We start from the raw sequence: 16,428 nt of genomic DNA, 5'->3' as shown, positions 1-16,428 counted from the left end.
ACATTTCTAAGATTTTAGCATGTTTATAAAAAGTTTAGCATATTTTTAGGAATTTAGCAGATATATAAAATCTTTGGACATTTATAGAATTTTAGGACATTTCTAGGATTTTCAGATCTTTCTAGGAGTTTGTGACATTTTTCTGATTTTAGGGTGTTTCTAGGATTTTAGGTCAATATCTAGGATCGTTGGCCGTAAGTTGAGTATCACTGAATACTCAGGGCCTTTAACGTCGTGGTTTTGTTGCAGGTTTTGCACTCATGGAAAACATCTCCCGTCCGGTCCAAACCTGTCTGATGTTTATGGATGAGGTTTTTGATCACTGTCACTTTTCCGCTGCTCTGCTTGGCCTTGAATTGATAAATCAATCTGTCTGAAGTCCACAAGAGGTTTTACCTCCCTCGACGGCCGGCTGCCTGGCAACCATCTCCGGTCTCTGGACGGATTGAAACAGTCGTCCTGCTGTCCTTTTTGTACTAAATTATTCTGCTGCTGAATGACTCGTTGGACGATTCAGTTTGAAAGCCGTGCCCATTAAAAGAGGCTGCGCTGTGAAAACACCCTCTCAGCTCCATCTGTCTTTGCACGCATCGCATGCAGATAATTTGCATCGATTACTCAGAGTATTGATTAGATGTAAACAATGTGCCAGCTCTGTTGCACCTCTGTGATAATTCGTGACAGAGTTTAATTTGGGAGCGATGATGAACGTGTTCCCCGGGCGCCGCCGTGCACTTGCAGAAATGGATAAATGGATCGCAGCCATGACAAAGATGAACGGGGGATTGATCTCCGTTTGATTGAGACGAGATGTGAGGCAGCTGAATGTGTTCTGTGACAAGGTCGTCATCTTTCAAAATACAAATTTGCTCATTTCAGAGATGAAGAGGGTTGAATCAGCACATCTGTGGCCTCGCACTCTTTGTGGAAACTGGTAATGAGCTTCAAGCTGCAGCATGCAGGATTCAGGGGGATATATCATCAGAGAGTCAACATAATCTCATCGGTGCATTTTCTTCAGTGTAAAATCAGCTGAAAACAAGAACAGCTGTGTTTTCCACACGTTGAAATGAGCCGTTTATATCTGCATAATGAGCAGGTCCTCGTCTACGGAGCTCGCCATGTTGCACCGCCATGTTTCTACAGCAGCCCAGAACGGACAAACCAAACACGTGAAACTGCTTCATTCAGTGTTTTTCCTGTTTTTTTCTGTTTGCGTGGCCTCCGTAGATAATTCAGCTCCCAGTTAAAACCTCCTAAACACTGAAGGAATTCTAACCAGGAGAAACTTCAGCAGGTTGAAATCTGAAATCCTCACCGTGGACATACATCAGGGACACTCTGCAAAAGGGCAGGAGGACAGGGGCCCCATACATGTTTCTTGGATTTTAGGACATTTTGAGGATTTTAGAAAGTTTTGCAGATTTTACGATGTTTCTTGGATTTAAGGTCATTTCTCGGATGTTAGGACATTTTGAGGATTTTGCAGATTTTACAATGTTTCAAGGATTTTATGACATTTCTAGGATCTTAAGATGTTTCTCAGATTGATAAAGTTTGCAGATTTTCAGTTACTCAGGTTATAGCATGTTTGTAGGATTCTAAGACGTTCTAAAGATTTTAGGACAGGATTTAATGACGTTTCAAGGGTTTTATTCCACGGGACATTAGGGGCTGGGACCTCTGTCGGGGGGAGTGGGGGATCCTGAAATGGCACTTTTTTGATCAACAAGCTCGATTTTCATGCTGTTTTATGCACTCTGAGACTTTATGGATACAATAAGTACAAAGACAGTTCACAGTGTTAATCACTTTATTTTCATTTTGAATAGAAAACGGTTGGGGGGCCACCCAGCACCCTGTCAGGGGCCAGATTTGGCCCGCGGGCTGCGAGTTGAGTACCTCTGAAAAACAGAAACTTCAGGATTTCAGGTGCTGAAAATCTGATCGGGGATTCTGTGAGATTATTAATGTGCTGAGGCTGCATTTTACAGGGTCCAATCAGTCGCCTTCAGAGCTCCAGACAGGCTCGATCAATCACGGGAAAGTTGCTAAAATGATTTGTAGTGTCACTTTGTCTGCAGGCTGCAGGAGCAGAGCATCACAAAGAGCCAGCTCTGTTTTTCTCCACCATGTGAGGTAAAACTGAGACTCCTCGTGCTCTCCTCTTTGCACACAAAGAATGAAAACAGCTGTTGGTTACACTTTACAAAAGCTTGATTAGAACTGCAAAGTTTATATAAGATGCTTGTGAATAAGAGGCCAGAGTCGGTGCGTTATGAGGCCTCTCAGAGTAGCAGAACTTGTACTTGATAAATCCAAGAATAGAAGTACTTCTCAGAACAGAGTTATCAGACCGCATGAATGTACACTTAACATGGACTCCATGTTCCCCGGATACCAAATGTTCCTGTTCTTAGAAACTACATGAATACTGGCCTGAATTCTGACGAGGAGGAGACTGAAGTCACGCTTAGATAAATGACTAAATTGATTTGGTATAAATTAGTTACTGCAATACTCACTTTTGCGGCGATGATTCTGTGTAGAACGACAGCCTAACTTTATAATTACATATAATTTCTGAAACCTGAGCAGCTTTATTTCTTTCCAAAACATGGGAGGAAGGAAATGGGTAATTTAATGACAAATGTCTCAAAAATAAGAAACAGATTTGTAAAAAGTACCAAAAAATGACTGGAAAATGAGCAAAAAAAGAAAAAAAGGTAATTACCTGAAAATAGTACTAACAATTAATGGAAAGATATTCGATATATTCTGTAACACATTTTGAAAATATTTATTTCCAATAATCATAAATGTACATTGTAGATTTTTTCCCCATTTTTTATTCATTTTAAATTCATTTTTTTTCTCTTTATCTGTTTTGAAACATTTCTTTTCAGGTGGTTGTCTTGTCACTTTTAACCAGTTTTGTTTTTTTTTTTTTTGCAATTTGCTCGTTTCCTTTCTGATGTTTTTAAAGAGAATTTAACCTTTTGGCTCAGATTTTGAAGGCTTTAAGACTTGTGAGAGGAGTCTGAATGCAGCATGAGAAAAACTGATGTCCAAACAGGTTTGAAGGGGTTAAATAAACGTTCTATTGTAACGCCATCAGTTACAAGCCTGGACGACTTGATTTGGTTTTAGCAAAGAAGAAAACCGAAGATGAAGGACGTGCAGGCGCACTGAAGTGAAGTGTTGTTCACTCTGTGGGTTTTGAAGCAGCTCTACTGATTGGATAACATTTGTGTGTGTGTGTGTGTGTGTGTGTTTGTGTGTGTGTGTGTGTGTGTGTGTGTGTGTGTGTGTGTGTGTGTGTGCTGGTTGTCAGATGCTCTATAGGTGCTACAAAGTCTATCACAGAATGCAAAGACAAAAGAACTATTTCATTGATTTCTACCTGATCACAGGGAACCTTTCCCTCTCTGAGAACCAGGTAAAAATGTTTTTGACTAAATGGAACAAAGAAAAAAAAAAAGGACACATTTTGGAGGCGTCAGCCCTCTGAGAGACGATTGGTTCTCTGGAGTTGTGACAGACGTTGTGAGATGTAATTTCAGCTGACTGAACCCTTTTTTTTCAGTAATTGAACAGTCTTGAAAAGGTACAAAACTGTCCCTTTTTGACATTCGTGCGGTGCTTTGTTTGAGGTGTAGGCGCGGTCACAAAGGCTTCCCTCTCTCTATAGGGGAGGTGGATTAAGGGCCCTCCAGTGTCCACAGCTGGGGGGCCACATGGAGTGCAGAAACTGTGCGGTGCATTCGAGGATCAGGGCTTTAAATTGGAAATAAATCAACTATCCATCCTACGGAAAAGTCATTCAGAAAACAATTCGGGCAGCCTCCTGCAGCCCGGCTATTATCTGCACAATCATGAGGACTTTCAGGACTGTCCACAGTGACATACTCTGTCATTACCGTGAACACGGCCGCGGCTTTATTCCCCTCAGCAGAGTAAACTGTGTCCCCGAGCGCTGTGACGTCGACCCGTCACACAGTCACTGCACTGAGAGGGAATATGATCCTTCAGAATAAACGGTGAACATGGAGGCGACACCCAGCACAGCAGCTTCGTATGTTCCGCAACAACGGAGTTTTTTTTTGGCATCGAGATGTAAATTATCAGGCTTTGGTTTTGGTAAATTTGATAGCTTTGTTCACACCAGTACAAGGGCAGCGTTTCCCTCAAACAGGAAACTAACCTGCTTAGTTTGGGGGCCACTTTTGCAAAATGACAGGAGGCCAGGGGCCAGTCACAGCAGCCTCACACACATTTTAAGGGTTTTAGGACATTTCTAGAATTTTAACACATTTTAGGATTTTATGATGATTTTAGAACATTTTTCAGATTTTAGGATTTTAGGACATTTCTTGGTGTGCAGGACATTTTCAGGATTTCTTTTCTTTTTCTTTGAAATTAGGATGTTGTAGGATTTAGGACATTCCTCAGATTTTAGGACACAGGTCTACGTTTTCAGGACATTTTGAGGATTTTATTCTTTGCGGATTAGCGTCTTCGCTAGGGCTTCTGCTGGCACTTTTTTGATAAACAAACTATTTTACCTAATTTTTATTGTGAATTAGAAAATGGCTGGGGATCCATTTGTAACCCCAACAGGCTGTAAACTGAGTATTACTGCTTTAACCCTTTGAATCACAATACAGAAAACAGAATAAATAAAAAAAAAAAGGCAAAACAAAAATGCAAACAATATTTGTGCCTAATAATTAAAATAATATATTTTTTAAAATTATTATTTTTTATGTTTTAAGCACTTTATCAGGTCATTTGCTTTGCTGTTGTTTTCTTTATATATATATATATATATATATATATATATATATATATATTTATATATAATTAATATAAAATTAATATTTTATATTAATTAATTAAAATATATATATATATATATATATATATATATATATATATATATATATATATATATATTTAAATTAATAACTAAAAATAAGAGTTTTAGATAATTATCTTGTATCTTGTAAGTTTTGGGGTCATTTCTTATATTCAGTTGCTCATTGCTTTCTTCCCATGTTTTCGAGAGAAATCAAGCCATTTTCAGGTTTTAAAAGGACATACGAAAAAAAGATACTTAACATAAACATATTATCTACAAAATATATTCTGTGTGTAACATTTAAGACAGAATTGTTTAAATGTTGGATTATTACATGAAGGAGGAATTATCCTGAAGACTGTGATATCTTTATAGCTGAACTGAGAGCTGTTTCTCAGAATATTTCGGAGGATGAAATGTGTGTTGAAGAGAAACAGTTTTGTTGTTGGCCGTCACGCAGCAGCAGCGACAGACGGCCGCTCTGACTCAGCCTGGTTTTCAGAGGCATTAGGACATATTGTATTGAGAGCCCGTCACAATTTCTTCACTCTAAATCGTCTTGGTCGATGGAAAACACTCTGGACCAAATACGCTGAAATTGCAGGATAACAGCGTTGCCGAGCTGAAAGTGCAAAGTTAGTGTCTGTTGTGAAAACATGAAAGTGGAGAAATTGGTCAAAAATCTTTTCTCTTTTTTTTCTTTGTCACTTCTCTCTTTCTCTGCTTAAAGGGGAAGAAACTCTGTGACATGTAGGCCCACATGCACTGAACGTCATAATTATAGAGTTACCATCTTCAAAATTTTACACAGAATAATAACTGGACTTCAACTCAAGAAGATTTTTGAGTTGAGAAATGTAAAAAAGAGGAAAGAAACATTTGCATTTCCTCTCACAGTTCTGCACTCCTGGATACCTGCTCCTCAGCACTAACCACGCCCACCTCGTCAAGGCAACTCAGGTCACCTGGTCCTCATTACTCTCAGACAGCACATGAACCACAGTCTCACAGGACACTCGTGTCAGATTGTACTTCCCGTTTCATGTGAGACTCTTCAGCACTTTATTCCAGACCGATGTCTCGGCTGATTCTCGGTAAATGCACCTGCCTTCTGTCCTGACCACAACACCTGGCTCTGCGTCCTTGGTTCCTGTTTGCCTGTGGCTTCTTGGCGTTTACCATCCAACATGTTCTCATACCAAAGACGTCACATGTTGCCGCTTTGCGTCTGCTGTTAATGTTCCAGGATGTCGCTACTACAATGTCAACGCAAGCACATGGTGAGATGACGTTGGGCCGCGTTCTCAACTGACGCTGACCATCCGTGTATCAGGCAGGTGACGTCCAGTCATCCGGTGGCCTATAATACCGCCGTGAACGATTCTGTCTCGCAACGTTCTCAGCTGATGATGGTTTTTCATATGGACGCAATACATGGCTTTTGGTGTTGGGATCTTACACTGAAAGCAAATCTGCATTTTTTTTAGGACTTCTGAATGAGAACAGGTTGGCTACTTAAAATGGAAAAGCAGCCCATAGCCGATTTTTAACATGTGTTAAAAATGCCGTGTTTGGAAAAGCCTGCGCCCATGAGGTAATTTTTTCTGGAAAAGGGGAGAATACATTAACCAACTAGATTTTATTTTATCTGCATTTTTAAAGGTTAGATTTACGTTACATATCAAGACAGTTGCGGTATTCAAAAGTCAAATGTGGTAAAAATGATTCTTCCTTCCTGCACCAAACACCGCTGCAGACAATGCTACAGATTTTTAAAAAATTTTAAGCACCTTTTTCTGGGTCACATCTCTGTTTTTTTGTCTGTTTTATCTTTCATATTATTTTCTGGTAAATTGCTGTGCACTTTTTAACTTATTTCTTACAAATTTGTGGTTTATTTCTATTAAAGTCACTTGTTGATATCGTCCCTTGTTTTTAAAGGAAAAGCCATTACTTGGCTCTCACATATTCTTATTCATTTGTTTCTGCCTCTTTGATGCTCTGAGCACCAAACAGAAAACATTGACAGAGGATCCCGTTTTTGCGTTTTAACCGCCTGTTTGTTGGTCCGTCCGTCTTGTGGTCCAGATCTGTCCATCTCCCGGACAGACACACTTAACGGCGCCACACTTGTCTGTGCGGACAGTTTTTAACGGCGACACACTTAACGGTCCACACTTGTCTGATTCCCAGCAATTTTAATGGCACAGATTCAGCTTGAAACTCCTCTTCAATCACTCGTCTTGTCACCACGAGTGTTCTTGACCTTGAATCCTCCAGCTGAGGTGTGTGAATAGACCCCCCCCTCCTCCCGCTCACCCAGCTTCCCCCTCCCCTCCGCTGCTTTTGTAAACCACATAATGAGTTCTTGTCTGGTTTTACTGAAATGCTTCTTTTTGTCTCCTTTTCCTCGGCTCTAAAATGCTGCAGCTATTGACAGGTTTTTACCTGTCGTCCTCGAACCCATCATTTCGAGAAGGCCACACAGCTAAAGAGGGAAATTAGAGGGCCTGATATGTTTTTGTTGTGAAGGAAAAAGTGTGTCTTTAAAGATTTCTTGTCTCTGTTGCTTCGTAGGACGCCACTTTACAGTGACATCAGAGAGAGGAGATGCTCTGTGAAACCGACATGTTGAAGATGTTAACATCCTGAATGTGTGTGAGCAGGTGTGGCTGTTTGTGACAGTCAGCGGAGGAAAGAGTACTTAGATTTTTTTACTGTAAACGTGTTACAGATAAATGCTCTGCTACAAAAAACTTTCCTCAATAAAAATACAAAAGAATAAACAGAAAGTGCTCATCGTGAGTAAGATATTTAACTGAATTATAATTATTGTTGTTAATTAATGTGTTTATTACTTTAAAGTCCTGGCTGGTTAAAGGTGGAGCTCAAAGAACAAAAACATGTTCTATCCTTAATTACTGATTCTATTAAAGCAGGCCTAAGTAGTCCTATTTAATTTAATCACATAAATGCTTTGCATTATAAAGTACAATGTTTGCCTCTGACTTGTTGTGGAGTAGTAGTATAAAGTAGCAGAAAGTTTATATATATATATATATATATACATTCATAATCCAATAATAATAATAATAATAATGATAATGATAATGATAATAATAATGATAATACAATAATTGTGTGTGTATAAAATATATTTTATACTTTTAAAATAATTCATTTAAATAAAATAGTTCATTCGCATTATTACGATTATTATTGTTGTTGTGAGAAAATTGATTAAATCAAATCCTGTGCACTGATTGGCCAGTTGGTTCGCCTGCTCTGATTGGTCAGTTTAGTTCAGGAAAAAAACATGGCGAACTATCGGAGCCGGTGGAGCGGCTCTCTGACGCGAGCGCTCCGTGAAGAAAACAAAACGAGACCGGGAGCTACTAAAAACATACCAAAGTCAGCGGGTTTTGACAAAAGTCTCAAAGCGATAAAACGCCGCCAGCTGCGAGCTGCGCGACTCAGCTAACTACCATCAGCAGCTAGCTAGCTAGCTTAATGTTAGCATGTTGTCGCGCTAATGTTAGCACGGCGTCTCGCGCTAATGTTAGCACGGCGTCTCGTGTGCGTGAAGTTAGCACAGAAACCGGTAAACACAGCTCCGAGAAGAGGAGCAGACACCGGCACCGCCGCGGCCCGACACCGACACCGACACCGAAACAACCTAACGGCGATGTTCACCCACAGCGGGTCAGCTGCTGCTCAAGACCGAGAAGGGAAGCTGTCACCCCGGCAACGAAGGAGAGAGGAGAGACCGCCGAACATGACAGTGAGGAACCCAGACTTGAATATATAAACACTGAATATCAGGACAGACTGAGCGTATTCCTTCTGGATCTGGACTTCAAGGAGTTAATCGGGAGTATTTCTGCCATGAAAACCAGACGGAGAAACATCTGACGGTAAGTCAGTGTTTAATGTGAATGCTCGTTTTTAAGGCATTAACCCCCTGAAACCTGCATCCACATTTGTTTTTGCTGCGTTCAGACCAGTAGTTAATTGGTTTCATTTTTTTTTGATAATTTTGGGGGAAAAGCCATGAGCAGCTGCGCAAGAAATGCCACACAAATTCCAAAAAATGTGCAAAATGCGACAAGAAAAATAATTATCAAATAAGTGAAAATAAACTTCTATATAGTGCTTTTACAATTAAAATGATTTTTCAGAAAAAAGAACAAAAAATATTTATTTTATATATTATTTATTTTATCAAACGCAATTAACTAAAAAAACTTGTACATTTATTTATATTTTTCTTAATTTTTTTCTTGCATATTTTCCAGTCATTTTCTTGTAATTTTTTAAATTAACACTGCAGGCAACAAACATTGACATTGACACTGCAGGCAACAAACAAACTAATTTTGTGCTCAGTTTTTGGGCTGAGCTTTGTTAAGCTGCTGTTTGCTTTCTCCCCATGTATAAGTCAAACCAATTTGCTCAGGTTTCAGAGGGTTAATGTGCTAGATTGCTTGTGCACTTTGCAATGCATCTGTTGTGGTCTGTTGTATTGGTGTCAAAGTTTGCAGTAGAGCAGACATGGGGAAGACTGGGGATGGTTGCAACTGTTTTTGAATTCCTATTTTTCACTATTTGAACTACACCAACCAAATTTCTATATACTAAACTCACATCTGTCTGCTATATACCTGTACAATATGACAAACTCCAGAGCTGTGACCATGATGAACTTTACTGCAGGACTGAAATACCTGAAAACATCAATTTCTTTTTATATTAATCTCAAGACGACCCATACAGAAATGTGTGTACCAAAGTTTGAGAAAAATCTATGCTTGCAATTGAGTTTGGGGCATTACTTTTTGAACTCCCTTTTGTATTTTTTAAATTTAGTTTATATCAAATAACAGTTATTGGGTTTTGTTTGTGGGGAACCCCTCTGTTAGTGACCCTCTTCCTCACTCTCAGTATATTGAAGTCAGAGTAAAACTTCTAGTTTTTGATGATTTATTCATTGTAATACTGTTGTGTGATCTGTTTGCTGTCACTGAGCCTGTGCAGTATGCATATCATCACTCCAGCATGTTTCTGATTGGAGAAATAAGAACTGTTGCAGCCCTCCTCAGTCTCCTCCTGTTGCTGTTAGTGGTTTTAGTTGGGTGGAAATTTTGAAGTGTGACATGCATAGAAAAACAGTGTCATTTTATTTCTATGGTGCCATGTCATACTGTTGAAGGAAAGATTCTTGCATTATTGGTAAGATGTGATAGAGTTGCACTGTGCATGGAAACATGTGCTCTTGTGCATGCACTACTTTTTGTTTAAAAATCATTTAAGTTGAATTTATTTCTATGAAAAAAACACTGCAGCTCTTTTTTGCATTTTTTTGCACTGATATGTGTGTTTGTGGCTTCAGCCGCTGTGTTGTTGCCTTGCTGATGCTTTTTTCCCTGCTGATTCTATAACAAGAGTCCTGTTATTTAATGTTTGCATGCACTAATATTGCTTGTTTCACCCGCCGTGGTTTTCTACAGCTCTGCGTATTTGTTGTTGGTCATGTTTGCACGATTGTCTGGAGTTTGTCTCCTCTCTGGTTGTTTAGGCTTGTTAATAATCCGTTGTGAACAGGATGCATAGTGCAGGGAAAGAATATATTGTTGGTTTGAACTTAAGGTGGGCTCGGTGCCTTGATGTTGACATATTAGTGCATTCTGTTTTAGTGCATTTTATTTCTTTACCTTGATAGGTCTATCATAACAGTGTCATGTAAATATTTTGTAATTTGTTTTGATTTTTTTATCATTGTTAATATATTTTAACCCTCCCTCCTATATTCACAATGTGAGGCAGGAACTCAAAGTACCTGCAAAAAATGTGAATTGATTTTAAGTTTCACAAAAAAAAACATAAATGCAGATAATTTTTTGTGTTTTAAAGATAAAGAAGCAAATAAGACAAAATAATAAATACATAAATGAATAATAATGAGTAAATCATTGACAAAAACATGAAAATACATTTAAACATAAAACAGGTCCAGAATGAAATGCCACATTTTATCACAATTTTCAGCCACAAAGTATGAAGTTCTCTAGTTTTGCTCGCTGCATAACATCTCTTAAGTGTAGAGTAGAACTGAGAGGTTGTGGATTTTTTCCAGTTTAACCTGCTTGCTAATTACATTATAAAAGCTTCAACTTGTAATTAGAAATGCCAAATGTGGCCATCAAATTTCAGGCTCTGTCATCTGCCCAAAAACATTGCATAGAGTTCAGAAAATAGATTTCCAGTAGTTAGATAATTCAAGACAGAGTCAGAACATACAGGATCAGAGAATGTTTTAACTAACTACTTTCTGCATTTTCACACAAATAATTAACTAGTACGTGTCATTGTAGCACTCTCTGTCCTTGTAAATATGAACACAAAGATATTTTATACACACACTTTTGCAGACATGTGAAGGGTTAAACTTCCTCTCAGTCCCATATGCCTTCATGTCCATTATTATGGGGTGTCACTCACCATACAACAATGCATTCATACATGAGGGAGGCAGATGAAAGATGCAGAGCTGCGTCTCTTTGTGTCACTCTGTTGTATAAGCTGCACTTGTATGCAATCAGATGACTCGAGAGGCATTGTGTGCCACCTCAATACTTTGCATATTGATGGGAAAATAAATAGCCCACAATAACGCATGCATACATACAGACTGATATTTCAAGTGTATGATAGAAAAGAATAAATCACATATTGATACCTGTGAAATAGCTCGGGCATATTGCAACATCAATATCTCATCTGTTTCATGAGTTGCTCAGGGATTCAAATCTGACACGGTGGCACTGAATAGTTGCATCTGGGGATATCGGCGTCTCTCTGCGCTCGTACTACAATCATCGTTACTAACATCAATCGATTAACCTTCACACTGCGTGACCTTCACAACAATTCAATGAGTAAATGATATTACTTCCTCCTCGCCGCTCGTCGTTCTCCCTCCCTCCCTACTTCCTTTCCTCAATGACCACTTTAATTTGCCTCTCATCATGTCCACCCTGCTATGGAAGAATACTGATGACAAAAGATTTCAGAGACCAAAATATATCCATGATGAACGAGAGAAAAAGTCAGAGAATACGATTGGCAACGATAAAGAACAACATGGGATTTACATATTTCACGACTATAGATTAACTTTTCCACTGGTGGTGCTACCAACATGATTTGGTCACACCTTTTTTTTCATATCATTAGTATTTTAAGTTGTATTTGTGTGTGTGTGTGTGTGTGTGTGTGTGTGTGTGTGTGTGTTTGTGTGTGTGTGTGAGTGAGTGTGTCCATATCTAAATTATCTATATTGTTGTTGTTATTCATTCTCTTTTTTGTGCCAGGGATTATAGTAAAACTAGTTCACTAAAAATGAACAAGAAAAGTTTCAGGTCCACTTAAAAGTGTTGAAGCAGCTTCAGGTCAACATGAAAAAAAAAAAATCAATTTCTGCTTATTAAAGTTGCAGCATTACCTGAATATCTGTGATGGGGGATGTAAACGAAGGATCTGGCGGGACGCATGTTCAAAATAATCAAATCCTAATCAATGAAAAAAATGCTTTGATCGAATTGTTGATTGATACTGATCCTTCAGATCTGATTGGGACAATCCTACTTTTTTTGATCCCGCATGCAGTTGGATCAGATCAACTGTAACCGAACCCAGACTCCATGGATTTCTGAAGCCAGCATTTAGCTCAATCCCGTCCTGCCAGCTATCCTTTAACAAAAACGCTGTTTCTGTGCTTTTGCTACCTTGTCGCCGACTCAAAAGCGAGACAACTTTGTCCTCCCATTCTGTGATCATACTTTTCGTGCAGAACTAGGCGGCATAACAGTGCAATAATAAGTAAAAGGGGCTAATGGTTGAGCCAGTACCTTTTATGGTAGCGTATTATAGATGATTTACAGAAAGAAAAATGACCTTTGCAGAAAGCCAGTGTTGGTGGTTTTGGTAACAGCTTTGTGAAAGGTGGGCAGTTTGCTATGTTACTGTATTTCAAGTGTTAAGATTAAGTTAAAAATATGTGTTGTCCTACAGCCATCTGAGTTTAATCTGAAGACTCAGGACTGCAGAAAAAAACAGATAAATACCAGTGAGCGTCAGTGTTTCCCTGTTTGATTATTCTCCTTTCATATTCAGCTACATTGACACTGCAGGCAACAAACATCCACATCACAGCTCTGCTGCTGCTTTAATGCTGCACACACACACACACACACACACACACACACACACACACACACACGCAGGCACGGAGGTACACGCAAAAGCAAACATACCCAGCAAGATGCATGTACACACACATCCGCACAGGGCGCCACAATTCAATGTCACAGGCATTTTGCTATCACCTCAGCCATGGTTAGTATTCTGTCACAGTGCCCAGTGTAGTATGAAGCAGTGCTCATTTGTATGTTGATAAAATGTAATCTCCCAGGTGCCTGGCTGGATTTGTGAACACCATCCTTCTGACATTTGCAGAATGCCAAGCAACACATTGCTCTGCCAGCCAGGGTGAAAGTGTGTGTGTGTGTGTGTGTGTGTGTGTGTGTGTGTGTATGTATGTGTCTTTCTGTGTTTTGTATGTGTGTGACATTGTCTGTGTTGCATGTGCCAGTCAAGACCTATTAACTTGTGTGTTTGTTTTCATACATGCTTGTGTTTGTGTGCGTGTGTGCTCTTGCAGTTGTGTAAAAAGTGTGTGTGTGTGTGTGTGTGTGTGTGTGTGTGTGTTGGTCTTTATTTCCGCTCTTGTCCCAAGAGGTGTGTGACGGATTAAGCCAATGTTTGCTCAAGACAACAAATAAGATGGTAATTCTCATGTCTAATAGGAATTAACTTTTACAATCTTTCAAAACAATGCTTGCAGAGGCTGAGCTGGTTTAATGAAGAGTCACTCAAACGCAGTTTGGTCTGTTCTCCACCCACTTTGTGTGTGTGTGTGTGTGTGTGTGTGTGTGTGTGTGTGTGTGTGTGTGTGTGTGTGCATCGTGATTTTATTATTTTACACAGATTGCCGATCATTTCTGTCAGAATATAAAATTCAGTTTCTTGCTGCTTTATTGTTGTGGTTGTTTATGGTCTGCTTTATCAGTCAGTCAATCTAATTTTGTTTATATGGCACCTTTCAAACAAATCAAATGCAATTTAAAGTGCTTTACAATTTTGTTGAAGAAACAAAAGCAAGAGCAACACAGGAAATAAAAAAAGGATCTTAAATAGAATAAGATAAACCATAAAATTGTGATAGGAAGACCGTATATAAAAGCCTAAAAATATAGATTTTTAGTTTCCGTTTAAAAGTATCAATATTTCAATGAAGAGAATCATATATATTTGGCAGTGAGGCAGGTGGTCAAAAACAGTTTTGAAATCAACCAGATCTTTGAATTTAAATGCTTTTAATGTAATAAAGAGTGGGTTTGTTGGTTCTCTGTATGTGGTTTTGTTTCCAATTCATTTTGTAATTAGTCACTTTGTATTGTTCTGGTAGGACAGCTTTTATTCTTTGCCTATAGCTATTGTTTAAGTTTTAAAAACTCTGTAAACAACTGTTTATATCTAATAGATAATGTTTTGCATCTTACTTCAGTCATTTGTCATTGCATTGACATGTACCCAGTGGACTGAAAAAGCATTTTATTATACAAAGAGGCTTCCAAAAGTTTAATTTGTATTGACATTAAAAATTAATTAATTCATTTTCAGGGTCGCGGGGGGCTGTCATCGGGCGGAAGGCGGGGTACACCCTGGACAGTTCGCCAGACTATCGCAGGGCGGACACATATAGACAGACAACCATACATGCTCACAGTCACACCTAAGGGCAATTTAAAGTCACCGATCAACCTGAGCTGCATGTGGGAGGAAGCCGGAGACCCCGGAGAGAATCCACGCAGACACGGGGAGAACACGCAAACTCTGCACAGAAGGGCCGCCGCCCACGGACCGAACCCCGTTCCAACCGGGGTTCGAACCAGGGACCCTCTTGCTGTGAGGCAACAGTGCTAACCACGATCCATGTATTAATACAATATTGTTATGCATAACATCGTGATAAATTATCTTTTGGTTCCTACATTTCCCATAATGCCAAGATAAACGGTGTCTTACATTAGAGCTTGATACTTTTTAACCAAGCCCTTGCAGCACTGCTGTGATTTAGGTCTGTGTTTCATGTAGCTGCTTTTTAACAGCATTCCTGTGACTACTTCTGTAAGCAGAAGCAGGCTCTCCACGGTGAAAGGTAGTAATAGAAAAGCTTTTGAAACAGTGGATCGACTGGTGTTTTATATGTGTGTGTTGTTTTTTCCTGGGAGTGATAATATATCAGAGCTATGTTCCCATGTCAAGGACAGATTGTTGCTCTGACATTGACTGAGGTCAGTTTGCTCGCTCACGTCATGAAACTAATTGTGTTATCAGGTAACACTGACCTTTAGGAACGTGTCCTGTTTGTAATATATCTGACTGATGGCTCTCATGGGGTGGAGGAAAAATCCTCATTTCTGCACATCTCCAGCCACAGTGATGGTTTACTTGGCTGTCATTTAGCAACATGGGGTAAAGTGGTGTGATGCTGGTTAAGACGGCGCTCCACCCCTCAGATACACTCTGTTGTTACTTAAAGCTGCATTATGTTTTGCATCTAGTTTGGTGTTGGGAAAACAGCATTGCATTAGAGCACTGATACTCAATTTATGGCCCCCGTGCCAAATCTGGCCCCCCCAACCATTTTCTGATTCACAGCGAAAATAAAGTTATTCACACTGGGAATTGTTTTTGTAAATTTAGTATACATAAGGTGGGAGAGTGCATAAAACGGCATCAAAATAGAGCTTGTTGGGGCGCCTGGTGGCTCAGTGGATAGAGCGGCACCCCATGTGCAGAGGCTGTGTCCTCGCCGTAGCGGCCGCGGTTTCAAGTCCGGCCTCGGCCCTTTGCTGCATGTCTCCCCCTCTCTCTCTACCCCTTTCACGTTTACACTGTCCTATCGATTACACTGCAATAAAGGCTCAAAAAAATAATCTTTAAAAAAAAAAAATAGAGCTTGTTTATCAAAAACACTGCCAGTGGAGGATCTCCCTCACCCCCCTAGGTCCTAGCCGAGACCCTAATGACATAAAATCTTAGAAACATCCCAAAATGAACTGTCCTTAAACCCTAGAAATGTCTTGAAATCCTACAAACGTCTTTGAATCCTAGAAAAGTCCTCAAAACTGCTGCGACTGACCCCCGCCCCCTGGACCCCGGGCCCCGGCCCTCAGCCCCCAAGCAGGGCGTATCTGAGTATCTTGGGTTTGGAGCTTTTCTGTTATTTATTTTTTCAGTGCGATGTTAAACAGAAATAACAGAGTCATCATACATCTCTACAAGATTTTGTGTTTTTTTAAATATAAAAGCATAGTGGTATCATGACAAAAACCTGGCATTTAAAGGGTTAAAATTCTGAAACTTAATAAATATTTGATATTTATGATTAGGACTGATGTCGGTTTAAAAATTACCTCAGTGAAAGTAGAACATAATATTAA

Source organism: Plectropomus leopardus, chromosome 2, assembly GCF_008729295.1.
Source record: "Plectropomus leopardus isolate mb chromosome 2, YSFRI_Pleo_2.0, whole genome shotgun sequence".
Classification (NCBI taxonomy): Eukaryota; Metazoa; Chordata; class Actinopteri; order Perciformes; family Serranidae; genus Plectropomus; species Plectropomus leopardus.
Note: the sequence above shows the minus strand (reverse complement) of the source record.